Here is a 15,016-nt window from a genome sequence, read left to right as displayed (position 1 = left end):
GACCACAGATGTAAAAAGGCCATTCAGTCTACTCAATTAGAAAAAGTCAATATCAGCTTCAGTCTACATCCATGTGCTGGTATAAATAGCTACCATTTCAGTTGACCATTTCAAAAAACACATAAAAAAGGACTCTTCTTAATCAGCCAATAGTGAATGATACCTTCACAAATAGGGCAATTCAAAGTATTGCTGTGGTAATTGTTGAATTTTAATATGAATCTGTGAAGAAGAAATGTGAGAAATAATGTTTTCATTTCATATTATCTAAGTATGAACAGTATTTCTGAATCTCCATTGTTCAACTGCAACTACCACAAACCTACTGTATTCTACTCTTCTATTCTTAGTAAATTGATTTGGTTACGTTTTTCTTCATTCCCTACCACGTGCTAATGGGATGTTTTAATCAGGTGATTAGATTGGCCCTCAAGATTGTAAAATTCTAAAAAAAAAAGATTTCCTTTCATACAGTGGTTAGTTAGGTCAATTTTATTTTTGAATTTGTTATTCATAAGATCAGAGGCTCTTGCCACTTAAGGAAACTTTTTCTCCAATACCTTTTGATACATTAACAGATTCAAATGTCTTTCCTTAGCACAAGATTTGGAAAAGGGGAGATTTATTAGTATACTGTTTAGGAAAGCCTCACCCATACCTGCAAAGGTTATGAGGGGACCTGACACAGGTATTCAAAATTGTCAAAATCAGTCACAAGGTTAGAATGAACAGTAAAACATGAACCACAGTGCACAAATGGAAACTATGTGGAATTGCATTGAGAACTGAGAACAAGAGGCACTTCAAGTGTTGTGTGAGTACAAAACAAGCTACCAGGCAATGCTGTTGAAGTCAGTTTCCAGACTTCTCTCAAGAAACAATTGAAAGGGAAAACTGGGTTTATTTTTTTGGAATTATTTTTTTATATATAGCAAAGAAATGTCAGCATTTGGGTTAGCAATTGCTGCATCTGAGTGTAGCGATATCACTTCTTCAATAGTTTTTTTTAGGCAAATAATGGTAAGACATTGTTGCTTGGTCGTCAGTTGGTATGACATCAAGGTGACTTGATTGTTCAATTGGTTGGATTATAAAGGTAGGAGATTTGAGTGCAAAATCTGCTAGTACTGTATGTGAAGGAACTATCAGTTTTAAAAATAATAATAATAATAATAATAATAATAATAAAAACTTTATTTTATATAGCGCCTTTAAAGGTGGCTTCTCAAAGCGCTTTACAGGATGACAATAACAATAAATAAGAAGACTACAACAATAAATACGAACATTTCACAAGACAGGACACAATTATAATTACAACAATACAACAATAACAATAGAGGAGACCGTGGAAGATGGTATTAAGAAGAGCAGAGGGGTGAAGAATGGAACAAGTTAAGTAAAGGCTTTTCTGAAGAAGAAGGTTTTGAGTCTGGATTTGAAGGAGTTTAGAGAAGGTGACTCTCTAATATCCTTGGGCAAAGAGTTCCAGAGCTTGGGGGCATAGCAGGAGAAGGCCCTGTCGCCCATACAATGTAGACGGGCTTGGGGGACAGTAAGGAGGGCAGAATTTGAAGAGCGGAGGTTGCGAGGTGGGGAGTAGGGCGATAAAAGTTCAGACAGGTATTGAGGTGCCAAGCCATGTAAAGCCTTGTAGGTGAGCATGAGGATTTTAAAGTCTACGCGGAATTTGACCGGAAGCCAGTGCAAGGACTCCAGGATAGGAGTAATGTGAACACTTGCACTAGACCTGGTCAGGATTCTGGCTGCTGAATTTTGGACATACTGCAGCTTGTTCAGAGTAGATTTAGATACCCCAGGGAGCAGAGCATTGCAGTAGTCAATTCGAGAGAATACAAATATGTTGATCAGCTTTTCAGCCACAGTTAATGATAGCATAGGGCGTAGTCTTGCGATATTTTTAAGGTGAAAAAAAGATGTTTTGACAGTATGCTGTACATGTGGGTCGAATGTTAAGTCAGAATCGAATATAACCCCAAGGTTTTTCAATTTTGATTGAAGCTCAAGTACAGAGCCATCTACAGACAGGGTTACAGGACTGGCTTTACGAAGTTGATGGGGGGTACCAATAAGCATGACTTCAGTCTTGTCACAATTAAGATGAAGGAAGTTTTGAGTCATCCAAATTTTTATGTCAGAGATGCAATTAGATAGAATAGAGACAGCCACATCAGTGTCGGGTTTGGTATGGATGTATATTTGAGTATCGTCAGCGTAAAAATGAAAGCTGAGGCCATGTGATCTTAAAAGCTGACCAAGTGGGAACATGTAAATGCTGAAGAGCAAGGGGCCCAGTATTGAGCCCTGGGGGACACCAGACTTGACAAGACCAATTTCAGACCTGTACCCATTGAGAGAGACAAAGTGACAGTGATCAGTGAGGTAAGACTTAAACCATTTGAGGGAAGCAAGATGTTATGGTCAACAGTGTCAAAGGCAGCACTGAGATCAAGAAGGATGAGTATGGAAAGAGAACCAGAATCAGAAGCTATTAGGAGATCGTTGGTGACTTTGACTAGGGCGGTTTCTGTGCTGTGAAGTTGACGGAAGCCAGATTGGAGGGGTTCGAAAAAACTCAAGGATTTAGGCTTTCCAATGAATGGTGCTCATTTAGAGTAATTTATAGTGATAAAAACAATGATGCTTGATTAAAATCACTCAGAAATAATGCAGAACACAGTCAAATGTTCATAATAGAGATTTTAAAATTAATCTTTGAATGGTTACATGTTTGCTAGTCAACCTAGAGTATATGACTCAGACTATTCAAAGCCTGCGTACTACATTTGTAAATGAGTCCAAAAATACTGCTCAATACTTCACCTCTTGTAAAATCTGAGTTTTCATGACATCATCACAAAACAGAACATTTGTTAATTGCAATACTTGTGGCAAATCAGTACCATACAACATATCTGATAGAGCTGTGACCAACACTTCTTTTAAATACGATCAGATCTATGTTACCCATTATTATTCTGAAGAATAATATATATATTACACTGTAGGCTGCATACAGTATATATCACAGATTTCCTTGGATCCGTTTGTTTTGTGTGTGTGTGAGGGAATTTAATTTAATTAAATGAAAATTATTTTATATTGTGAAGTATGTTTGAAAGCAAATCATAATTGTTTACAATACATAAAAAGAACGTCAGAATAAAAATACAATAAAATCATTATACACTTTGCTGTTCAGGTATTTAGTGAACACAACACACTGATCTTGACTTCGTCAAATAACACAGGCTCAAACCCTGGACAAAAACCCATAGCTCTCATACTGTATAAGGATGTTGGATGTATGATTCCATGATTTTTAAAACTCAGCTGGAACCTCTAAATATTAAACCTAACAGTGATTCAATCTGGTTATAGATGGGTGAGCTCAAATAAATTCTGGACAAGCTCCTGCATTCAATTCATTCCTTACCCTAGTGAAATCAGATTATCTGTGCAGACACACACAGTAAATCAAAAGACCTTTTACCTCTTGTGCAAGATGTGTCCTTTATAAGTATCGGGCATAGTAAAGGACATGGAGCTGTAAGGACATTTTTATTTTGTGTCTGCTAGTTGAGCATTGTTATGAGATGCAAATCTTGTAATATATCCTGAGACAGGAGTTTAAAAAAATGAGGAATTTAAAAACCCAAGATTGCCACATAACATAAATGAATAGTTTTAATATCCATTTTTAAAATTACCTTTAATTACATCATTTATGCAATTTTTTATAGTATAGTACTGTTTATTGTACTTGTTATTTGAAATATTTTTTGCTGACTTTAACATGCACAAAAAGCTTTATTCACAGATTTTACAATCAAACTACAGAGTCTTCTCTCGACAATTCACCCACTCTTAACATAGACCAATGTATATTGCTTCATGGAATAAGATGGCCGCTATCAACAGTCAAAGACCTGCTTCTACTAACCTTCAGAATTTCCTTTCCAGGGAAAGGCACAGTTAGTCATCTTTCAGCGCTGGGGCCCTGGGTTCAATTCTAGAAGTGGGGTGCTATCTGTATGGAGTTTGTATGTTCTCCCTGTGTTCACATGGGTTTCCTCCAGATGCTCCGATCTCTTCCCACAGTCTGCAGACAAGCTGGGCGGTTAATTGAGTTTTGAGAAAACGGGGCCTGGGGTGAGTGTGTGCAGGCTTGTGTCTGTCTGCCCTGCAATTGACTGGAGTCCCGTCCATGTTGTGCCCTGCCTCGTGCCCTTTGCTTGCTGAAACAGATTCCAGCTCCCCCATAACTGTATTGGATAAAGCGGTCCACCAAGATCACTTTAGCAGCAATTTTCATTTTCATTACACGTACTGTATATCCATCCATAAGCTAAACAGGCCCAGTCTTGCTTTTATATATTACTAGATATGACAAGATCAGGCTTCAAGACACCAGAATTACTAGAACTGTTTATACAGTTAAGATATGGTTATTGTTACAGTAACTGATAAAATTAGGTACTTTCTCATGTAAAATTCCCTTGGTCATCAGTCAGGTCGGTAGAGTGTTAGAGAGTAGTCCTAGTGGTTATAAAGTAGTAACAATATGGTGACATTTTCAACGTTACATTGTGGATTGAACCCAGCTTTAATTATTGTGTTTGCGAAACATTTATGCGCATAAACTGCTGTAGAGATTTTTGTCTCAGTGTCCTTAAAAAAGTAATTTATTACAGATGCAATATGTAATAAAAGTAACAGTTCATGTTCCTGAAAAAAAAATACAACAAAAAGACAACTAAAGCCGCAATTCTTTATTCAGCCACTAGAGTTCTCCTACTCTTAAATCAGCCCTGCTTGCGTTTATGTGTTTACCTCTCCGAAGCCTGAACTGTGGATAGACATAAAACATAAATTCAGACATAAGAAAACTATTCCGGAAATACAAATGTAACATTCCTATCGCATCCTGCACGGGTTTCTACAGAGGCGCGCATTATTTTTAAGAACATCCTAAAGAAGGTAGGTTTAATTTAATGCTTTAAAATTTACGAGTTGAAAAATAAAACATTAGGAGATGTTTCTTTTTATGTGATGGAGGATTATTAACATGGCGCCTCTGAACTAGTGTTGAAAATATCTACGAATGAGGCTTTTTAAAAAACAAACTACCCATGCTAGATGGTTAATTGCAAAATGTGCAACTCACCGGAATCGCATAAAATAATATTAAGCGCCTATTTGCGTTGTGCAGGGTTTTATATTAATTGAAGATTTTGTTATTATTAGTTAGAACAGAACTCCTTAACTTAACCCACCCAGTCGTTATTGTTGTAGTTTTGCGTTTGTGCATAGACTGCAATCTTTGATTTAAGAGCGCAGTTCGTGCGTCTTTAAGCATTTCTAATGGAGGATAGTCGAAATTGTGGTATTGCAACAAATGGTGAAGTGGCCTGGGTGTAGAGTAAAATCCACGGACATTCCTAAACACTTAATCCGGGAATCAGATGAGCTCTCAAGTAGAAGGGCAGCACAGCCCCTGGCGTTGTTAACTGGACGACCATCATGTCTTAGAAAATAATATAATTAAGAGCGATGGAAATCAATCAGATGATTACTGCTGCAAATAGACATTATTCTTTACATATCATAGAATCACAAAGGGCTAGGCGTCTGCGTTGAATTACCCGCTTTAATGGCATGGTAGCATAAAAGCCGAAGAAGTCTAGTAATTCATTGATTTAATGTTATCTCCTCTGTTTTGTATTATACATGCGACAATTTGTAACACTCCCTGTGCCGAAAGGTGCTGCAGTAACAAATGGGCAGTTACTTTTCTCCCCATTAGGATATTTAAATGAAAGACCATTGGTTTAAAATACTGAGGAATATGGCGGTTATTTAATTAATTTATTTTTGCCGAAAGGTGAAACCAGAAGTTGTAAATGGGATATCCACGTTTACTGCCATATCACGCGAGCTAGACGATTGATATTTTTGTTACTGGGGGATGGTTGTAATAGGTTTCTAAAAGATGTTCGAATTCTGCACTTATTTTTATAGAAAATAAGTATTTTTGAAGCCTCCTTGGACGTTTGTGATCCATGGTTTGATTTGCTCCGAATATATGGAAATTCGTCTGAAAGTATTTGATGAATGTGGATTCCAGCTAAAAATATTCACTATTCAAATTTACATGTTAGAATATTGTTTTCCTTTGGAAGAAATGAGTGAAGACGGAACAATAATATTTTTTTATTAAGTGGCTATTAAGTGGTTATTCAGAGCAGCTCAACAGGGTTACAGTAAGAATATGGTTAATTGCAAATACAGTTATAAATTAAAGTAAGGTTATTTACAGTGTAGAGCTACCTTATGTTCTTTATATTGAAAGAACTATATTAAATTTGGAATTATATTTGTAAATTGTAGGCATTGATTCTCAAGAAACATTTTGCTTATTGGTTGCGACCTGGTTTATAGGATCCCAAGCAATCTTGTCAATATTGCCAAGAGCCATAGAAAGGTGATAACCAGTGTAATGTGGAATGGTATTTTATTATTTGAATCACAAAAAACTCAGGTGCAGAAATCTTCAAATTACCTGTTATTCGAATTAAAACATGTTGCATTTCTTTGAAACTCCTAATAATATCACCAGCTGTAAATTGTCATGTGTGAATTGGAGAGAAATTGTGACAGTTATGTAGTCTAATAACAGATGTTACTCGCAATCATTTCCAACCATTTGTAGAATTTTCTCTCAAGAGGTAAGCAGTACAGCAGTACAGTCATCACAACCACAGGTCTAATTCTGGAATAACCATAGCATTGCAAAAACCCTGATGTGGTTAAATTAGCACTTAAAAAACATTGCTGCCATGTTAAAAGACGTACCTGGTCAATTTGCAGCTCATAACTAACATTTTTGAAGATTTTATGTTTGATAGTTTGATTTATTGGATTGTTTTATTTGGAACTTTATTATTCACTGCATATTAAATCACCCAATTCCAAGGAAGAATGTAAGTTGGAGGAATATAGTGGTGGTTGAGAGGGTCTATTCAGTATCACAGACTTAGGATAGCAGGGACAAAACGAGTCATGCTGTCACACTCTTTACTGAAGGATCTGGTTTATAGCAAAAGCACAGAGATCCGCTGAAGGAAAGTCACATTTTCTGCTATCCACTGCTCTGTGTCCAGATTCCCAGCCTCTCAAGGAAACAAGTAACACTCCTGTCATGTTGTAGTTATACTCGTTTCACCTTTTGCAAATCCTTATCTAAAAGCTCTTATTAGAACTGAACCGAAGAGGCAAAAAAGTAATAGATTTTAATATTTATTCAAATCCGTCTCTTACACTTTTCCTCTACCAGTTAAAAAGTATTACGTATGAAATCTCTGGGATAGCCTTTTATGAGAGTGTCATGAAACCTGAAGTGGGTCAGACTCCTGAACAGTGGGAAACGTAGGCCTATCTGTTTTCCCTCCACAGGGAGATGAATGTACTTCATCAACCTGATCCCACTTGCCCATTCACAGCTAACAAGTCTTAGGTTGCAGGGTTCATACTGGATTGTTAGAAGCACCTAGGCAGTTGCAGTGTAAGAAGTTCATTATTTTCAGCCTATTTAGGGAAACAAGTAAGAGGCTTTCAAAGAAGTATACAGTAGGTCCTGTACATTTGAGGCTTGTGAACTTAATTTCATTATACATGGAGCAAAGAGTGAAGTTAAAAATTATGCACAGCAGAAGTACTTTTCTTCTTCATCTGTAGAATCTGAAAGTGCTTATCACTGTTAAAATCTAAAATGGATCAACTGGCAAATAGCAGTATAATCATTTTCCTTTTATAATACTCTGACGTGATTAGAATATTAAAATCACTCATAAAATTTCGTTGGAGCCAGTAAGTCCCTTCATTTAGATACAGATTTCATGGATACTGTGTGGAAAGTCTCATTTGTATAAGGAATGAGTGTATATTGTCTGTTTCGAATGTTTAACCCTTTTGGAGTAAAGACAGTGAATATTACATGGGTAAGAGATGGCATGCTTGAACAAGGCAATTTGTAGAACACACAGGCGGATTTTAGTAGCAGTGAATTGTGCAAAAAATGCTTAAAATGATATAGTACTGTTGGAGAGTATAAATGGTACTCATGAACACTCATGTGTACACTATAAATGGTACTCATGTACACTGTGAACATTTTAACTCTAGATTAAGTTAATAGTAAAGCTAAGATGTTTATGTACCTAGTTTGTAGTTTTTGTGGTAAATTATCCCATAATGTATAGATTCCTTCAGATATTCTCCACACTAATAAAGGTAGCCTGTCATACCCCTGTAGATGCAGTGAGAAGTCAAGGGTTCTTGTATGGCATATTATTTTTACTTGTTGAAAAAAAATGTATTTTGAACCTCCAGGTTTTCATAGCCTTAAATTAGAAAAAAACAGTTTTCATAGCCACAAAAGTTTTTAGAGATTGGTCATCCCCAGGAAGTGTATTTTTTTACTTGTTTGTATCTTTCACAAGAAGGTTGTGAACTTTGGCCAATAATGATTGCTGTAGATTAACAGCAGCCATATCACCCTGCAACTCACAACTGGCAACCCACTGAAGCTAAGCAGGTGTGAGCCTGGTCAGTACCTGGATGGGAGACCTCCTGGGAAAAACTAGGTTGCTGCTGGAAGAGGTGTTAGTGGGGCCAGCAGGGGGCGCTCACCCTGTGGTCCATGTGGGTCCACATGGACCACAGGCGCTCACCCTGTGGTCCATGTGGGTCCTAATGCCCCAGTATAGTGATGGGGACACTATACTGTAAACAGGCGCCGTCCTTCGGATGAGACGTAAAACCGAGGTCCTGACTCTCTGTGGTCATTAAAAATCCCAGGGCGCTTCTCGAAAAGAGTAGGGGTGTAACCCCGGTGTCCTGGCCAAATTTCCAATTGGCCCTTACCAATCATGGCCTCCTAATACTCCCCCTCTATGAATTGGCTACATTACTCTGCTCTCCTCCCCACTGATAGCTGATGTGTGGTGAGCGTTCTGGCGCACTATGGCTGCCGTCGCATCATCCAGGTGGATGCTACACATTGGTGGTGGTGGAGGAGAGTCCCCATTACATGTAAAGCGCTTTGAGTGGAGTGTCCAGAAAAGCGCTATATAAGTGTAAGCAATTATTATTATTATTATTATTATTATGCACACAGTTGTGGGTTTCTGTGTGAAAACCTTATCAAATCATTTCTATGTCCTCATGTTAAATTTTAATTGCATTGTAGGCTGCTGAACTAACTTGCTTTTCTTCAGAATGTTTTTTTTTTTAAGTTGGTTGAAAAGTAAATTTTGACACACAAAACTTTTTTTTCATGTCCAGGATCTTGTTTCACAAATTAATTTCTAGATCCTCAAGCAACGATCCGTACAGTTCCATTAGTGATTAGTGTTGTGGGATGGTATTGAATAAATTTATAGTATTCATTTCTCACAAACTTCCCTGTATTTTTTTAAATATTTGTACAGGTACAAATACAGGTAAAACAACTTTTAAAACTTGGAATAGATCAAAATGGCATGATTATTTTCTTCCAAGCTAATGGCAGAACATTATCATTTATATCTACACTGAAATATAAGGAATTAAGACTGTATAAAATGACTGGATGTGAATATTATATTGCTCAATAATATACTGTAAATACGCATTTCATCAACATTCAGCTGTCTTCTCTTGGACTGTTCAGTGTAGTAACTTCATGCACTATAATCCAATGCTTTTAGCTGTGTGCTGCTTGTCACACAAATGGAGGATGATTCCTTAAGTACTGTAGGGTGCTTAATGTGTTTTCTGAAATGCTCAGAATTTCAACAGATCTTTTCTGCTAAGCTCACAGCTTCCAATTTGTGATAGTCACTTTGACAGTAAATCTAAAATGTTTGCAAAATGTACCGCTGCTGTCAGATAGAGGGTGAGAAATATTGAAAGGGTATTAGAAGCAGAAAAAGACATTATAATGTAGTTTCTGGCTTGCACTGTGTCATCAGATTAACCAGCCACATAGTTTTATCATTTTCACTTCACTCCAAAGTAAGGTTGTCTTCTTTAAAAGCATCTGCTGTCTTTAAAATGTTTAAATGAAGTTTGCATAGTAAGCTTGTGGTGCAAACATTGAAAACATTTTGCTAAACCACCCTGGAAGGAAAAGAGGGGGGAAAAATCTATTTTTAAAGATCTAACTTTCTCATTGGTGAAGCAAAGAACCCCAATTGCTGTCATGCTCTTGCAAAATGGCAGCACTTATAGATTGCAGTTTAGATTGTGGGCAGTATGATCAAGCCAGTAGGCCTAAAAAAAGGGCAGTAAATACACAACAGATCTTTGTGCAGGAAACACTTTACTTGTTGCTGTTGCACTGGAGACAATCAACAGTGACGGATCAATTTCTATATTAGACTGTGGAGTGTGGACAAGTATCCTAAAAGTCCCTTATGAAAGGAATAGAAAACATTTGCAATTTCTTTCCTCCCCAAATGTTTACAGTGAGTCTGTATTCCTGATTTCTTCCCATAGGACATTCTAAACCAGAGTATCTTTACGCCAGTCCTCAGGGTCTGGAATGTAGCCAGTTTATTAGGTCAGCTTAATGTGTAGCCAGCTCTGTACCTGGGAGAGGTGTTAAATTGATACAGTCAAGGTTTAACCGGATCTGTTTGGCTCTTTTCCACAGCATTCATTCATCTGTTGACAATTTAAAGAAACCAACATAGAAACGCTACTATATCCAGATTCCGGGTTGAGAATCACTTTTCTAGACCTGCTGTATTTACCAAACATTACTATAATTTAACAGTAGAGCTGAGAGGGGAAGTGGGAAATGGGAGCAAACTGCATGGGAAAAGCAGGGTTTTATGGACAATCATATGATTTAGACAAAGAGGGAGCCAGCTTTTTTATGGATCTAAACAAATGTGCTATTTTTACAACTTAAAAAAGGAGATCTGTGTGGCAACGCATTACCAATGGGAACAAAGTTCTTCAACAACTGCAGTTTCCATTTTTTCAGAAAAACGTCAGTAGCTTAGAGTATTTGTCTTAAACATGTGCACAGTGCTGTAGTTCAGCGTTGCAAGGAGGAGGCTTTAAGGACGCTCTGGGAATTCCTTCCACTGCATAATCAGTTTCTAATTTAGCTTACTTACCTGGGACGTTTCTGAACCTGTGACTAGAGATTTATCTATCAAAAGTGGTGTAATGTGTAACTGCAGACTGAAAGACTTTGAACTAGCTGCTGCTGCTGCTGCTGCTGCTGCTGCTGTATGGGTTGATAGTCAAATACTTGCAAAGCTGTAGTACTGCAGGGGAACATCCGTCTTGTCATGTCTTTGATTAAAAGGTGGTTAATTACCATAATTCTGCTGATTATACCAGAAAACTACACTGGAAACGGTCAATATTTGACTCCCATTTGCTGCAGAAATCTTTCCTTTTTTCTCACTACATTCACTACATTAGGGTGTCTTCTTTTTGCTCTTAACTGAATCCTGAAAGACCACTTCCTGCACTGTTTTCATTTGTCTCCTCAAGTTGAATGATACATATCGAACATATCTGTAGCAAAACTAAAGTTTACCACACTTGCTCTTGTAGTGTTGAAGGCTTCTTAATGATCAGGCTCAGATTAAAGAACTTAAGAAAAGTTGTAGTTTTTAAAATAAACCCTGTTTAGTGAAATTTACAAGTTTTGGTGTACAAATTGGGTATTGTGGTATTGGTGCTTTCATAGTAACTGCTTGAGCAGGGATGAGTAAGCCCTGTAAATCCTGGAAAATTTAAATCTAACTATGCAACACTTTTTACAGGCACCCTATAATTATCCATGTTTAATATCATGGAATATATATATATATATTTTTTGCAATCCAACATGTACTTTGTTCAGCAAGGAATGTCTACTTCTGATTCGTGAAGACTGTAGGGTTTTGGGTTTTTCTTCCTTAACTCGCCAAATTACCAATTTCACTTATCAAAAACAGCAATTTGAAATCATTTGGGTTTGCTTTTTAGTGTAAGACATAAAGGAGCAGACACAAGAGGTGATTTTAGAGAGAAGTGATATGGTACTTCAAAGAAGTGCTCAGAGTGTAAATGAAAATACTTACGACGCTCAAAATAAAGGCCTAATAGTTTCTTTTTTGGAGGCCTGACTACACTTTTAATTCTGAACCCCATCTGAAGAGTTGGGTAGATAAGTCACTTGCCAGCCAAAAAACCAGCATTAAGTAAAAACCTTGTAGTTTCCCTTTAAATATTCTTTGCCTATACAAAACAAAAAACAAAAGTTTCTAAACTACTTAAACATTTTCATAATGTTCATTTTCAAAGCATTCTTTCAACAAGCACTAGAGTGTGGTGACCACCAGTCTATAACAGAGACCAGGATCTTTGTTTGCCATGCACTTGTATACTCAAAGGTAGTTTCTCAGTGACAACCAGATGTATCCAATTAAACTCTGGGTCACAAGTCAGTTGGCAGTCCTCTATTCTCATGGACCTCTAGGAAACACACTCTTTTTTTCCTGCTTTACCTGTGAGGAAACAGCTTTGTGTGCTAGATCAGTGAGCAAGGTTAGCCCCTCTTGTACGTCCCCTCTGTAACCTTTACCCATGCTGTGTCACAATTTGTCAGTTGTTTAATGGCTCTTTCCAGGCAATCCCTAGATGTGAGGATGTGTTGTTAGCTCTTGTATATCAGGACAGCATCCTGTAAACGCGCAGATGTCTGAAAACCCTGGGCGACATGTCACAGGTGGCTTTATTAGAACCATGCTCGTGCAAAGAGAGTGCAGAATCTTAACTGCTTCACTGTGCAACAGTTTATCACACCCCCCTTTTTATAAACATGTTTTCTGCTGGAGAGCTGGACCATGCAGCACATTGAGTCTGTGTTTAGCTCTGATCCCCCAAGGCATTTGAAATACAGCTGTTAGGAGATCTGTGAATTTGCTGTACTTTGAATTCTGCTTGTTTCAGATATGGCAGCTTCCATTCACAAGATACTGTACAGTACATGCTGTGGTCGTTCTTCCAATGGGCGGAAATGCACTGCTAGCAAAGTGTACACTGGAATTTGAAATTCCAGTCTATAGAGAAATATGTTTTGTGTGCTACACTCACTGTGTGCTACAATATGTCCCACATTTTTAGATTAGGCTATCATACATGTGTTTTTCAAAGACATTTTGTGTTCTGGTGGAAAGTTCTGAAGGTTTTATATAGCTGAGTTTTTTTTAACTGATACTTATACATGTGTTCAGGCTGTATATGAGAAAATATCAGTGTTGCATAGAGCTTTCTTTTATGCATCTTCTGCCAATTACTTTCCATTTAGTTCCATTTCACATCTGGTATTATTAAACAATATTTGTGGTACAATTTTCCTTCTTTGGAAATGCCCTACAGCATCAGTTTGAAATTCTTTATTTCTATATATACATTTGCTAAATGCATAGCATATTTTCATTTTAAATATCCAAATAACAGCAGTAACAGTGACTGTACAATTACATTTAGTGTTCTGCTTTTCCTTTTTAAGAAAAAAGAAAAGTAGAAATCTTGAGAATAGTTCTGGTTTATTAGAATTGACAGAGCATGCATTGCCTGTATATTTTATCTTTACAACCCTTAGATACCTTGTGTTCAGTGGAAATTATATGACAGAGAATGTCATTTAATATACAGTGCCTTGCGAAAGTATTCGGCCCCCTTGAACTTTTCAACCTTTTGCCACATTTCAGGCTTCAAACATAAAGATATAAATTTTTTATTTTATGTGAAGAATCACCAACAAGTGGGACACAATTGTGAAGTGGAACGAAATCTATTGGATTTTTGAAACTTTTTTAACTAATAAAAAAATGAAAAGTGGGGCGTGCAAAATTATTCGGCCCCCTTGCGTTAATACTTTGTAGAGCCACCTTTTGCTGCGATTACAGCTGCAAGTCGCTTGGGGTATGTCTCTATCAGTTTTGCACATCGAGAGACTGAAATTCTTGCCCATTCTTCCTTGCAAAACAGCTCGAGCTCAGTGAGGTTGGATGGAGAGCGTTTGTGAACAGCAGTTTTCAGCTCTTTCCACAGATTCTCGATTGGATTCAGGTCTGGACTTTGACTTGGCCATTCAAACACCTGGATATGTTTATTTGTGAACCATTCCTTTGTAGATTTTGCTGTATGTTTGGGATCATTGTCTTGTTGGAAGATAAATCTCCGTCCCAGTTTCAGGTCTTTTGCAGACTCCAACAGGTTTTCATCCAGAATGGTCCTGTATTTGGCTGCATCCATCTTCCCCTCAATTTTAACCATCTTCCCTGTCCCTGCTGAAGAAAAGCAGGCCCAAACCATGATGCTGCCACCACCATGTTTGACAGTGGGGATGGTGTGTTGAGGGTGATGAGCTGTGTTGCTTTTACGCCAAACATATCGTTTTGCATTGTGGCCAAAAAGTTCGATTTTGGTTTCATCTGACCAGAGCACCTTCTTCCACATGTTTGGGGTGTCTCCCAGGTGGCTTGTGGCAAACTTTAGACGAGACTTTTTATGGATATCTTTGAGAAATGGCTTTCTTCTTGCCACTCTTCCATAAAGGCCAGATTTGTGCAGTGTAAGACTTGATTGTTGTCCTATGGACAGACTCTCCCACCTCAGCTGTAGTTCTCTGCAGTTCATCCAGAGTGATCATGGGCATCTTGGCTGCATCTCTGATCAGTCTTCTCCTTGTCTGAGCTGAAAGTTTAGAGGGACGGCCAGGTCTTGGTAGATTTGCAGTGGTCTGATACTCCTTCCATTTCAAGATGATCGCTTGCACAGTGCTCCTTGGGATGTTTGAAGCTTGGGAAATCTTTTTGTATCCAAATCCGGCTTTAAACTTCTCCACAACAGTATTACGGACCTGCCTGGTGTGTTCCTTGGTCTTCATGATGCTCTCTGCGCTTTCAACAGAACCTTGAGACTATCACAGAGCAGGTGC

The 15,016-nt window shown here is 37.8% G+C and overlaps 1 protein-coding gene across 6 annotated transcripts in view; it reads left to right on the top strand.

Annotated features, from left to right (window-relative positions):
* The first annotated feature begins 4,829 nt into the window (after positions 1–4,829).
* Positions 4,830–15,016, top strand: part of zmynd11 (zinc finger, MYND-type containing 11) — a 61,754-nt gene continuing 51,567 nt past the window's right edge. For 5 of the 6 annotated variants that reach the window (XM_088643822.1, XM_088643820.1, XM_088643819.1 and 2 more), the window contains exon 1: positions 4,830–5,001. The gene's annotated coding sequence lies outside the window, so the exon portion shown is untranslated. The remainder of the gene's footprint in view (positions 5,002–15,016) is intronic. The other variant, XM_088643823.1, reaches the window with a different exon arrangement.

This window comes from Lepisosteus platostomus, chromosome 8 (assembly GCF_059453375.1).
Source record: "Lepisosteus platostomus isolate fLepPlt1 chromosome 8, fLepPlt1.hap1, whole genome shotgun sequence".
NCBI classification, from domain to species: Eukaryota; Metazoa; Chordata; class Actinopteri; order Semionotiformes; family Lepisosteidae; genus Lepisosteus; species Lepisosteus platostomus.
Note: the sequence above shows the minus strand (reverse complement) of the source record. Positions and strands in the feature narration are given on the sequence as shown.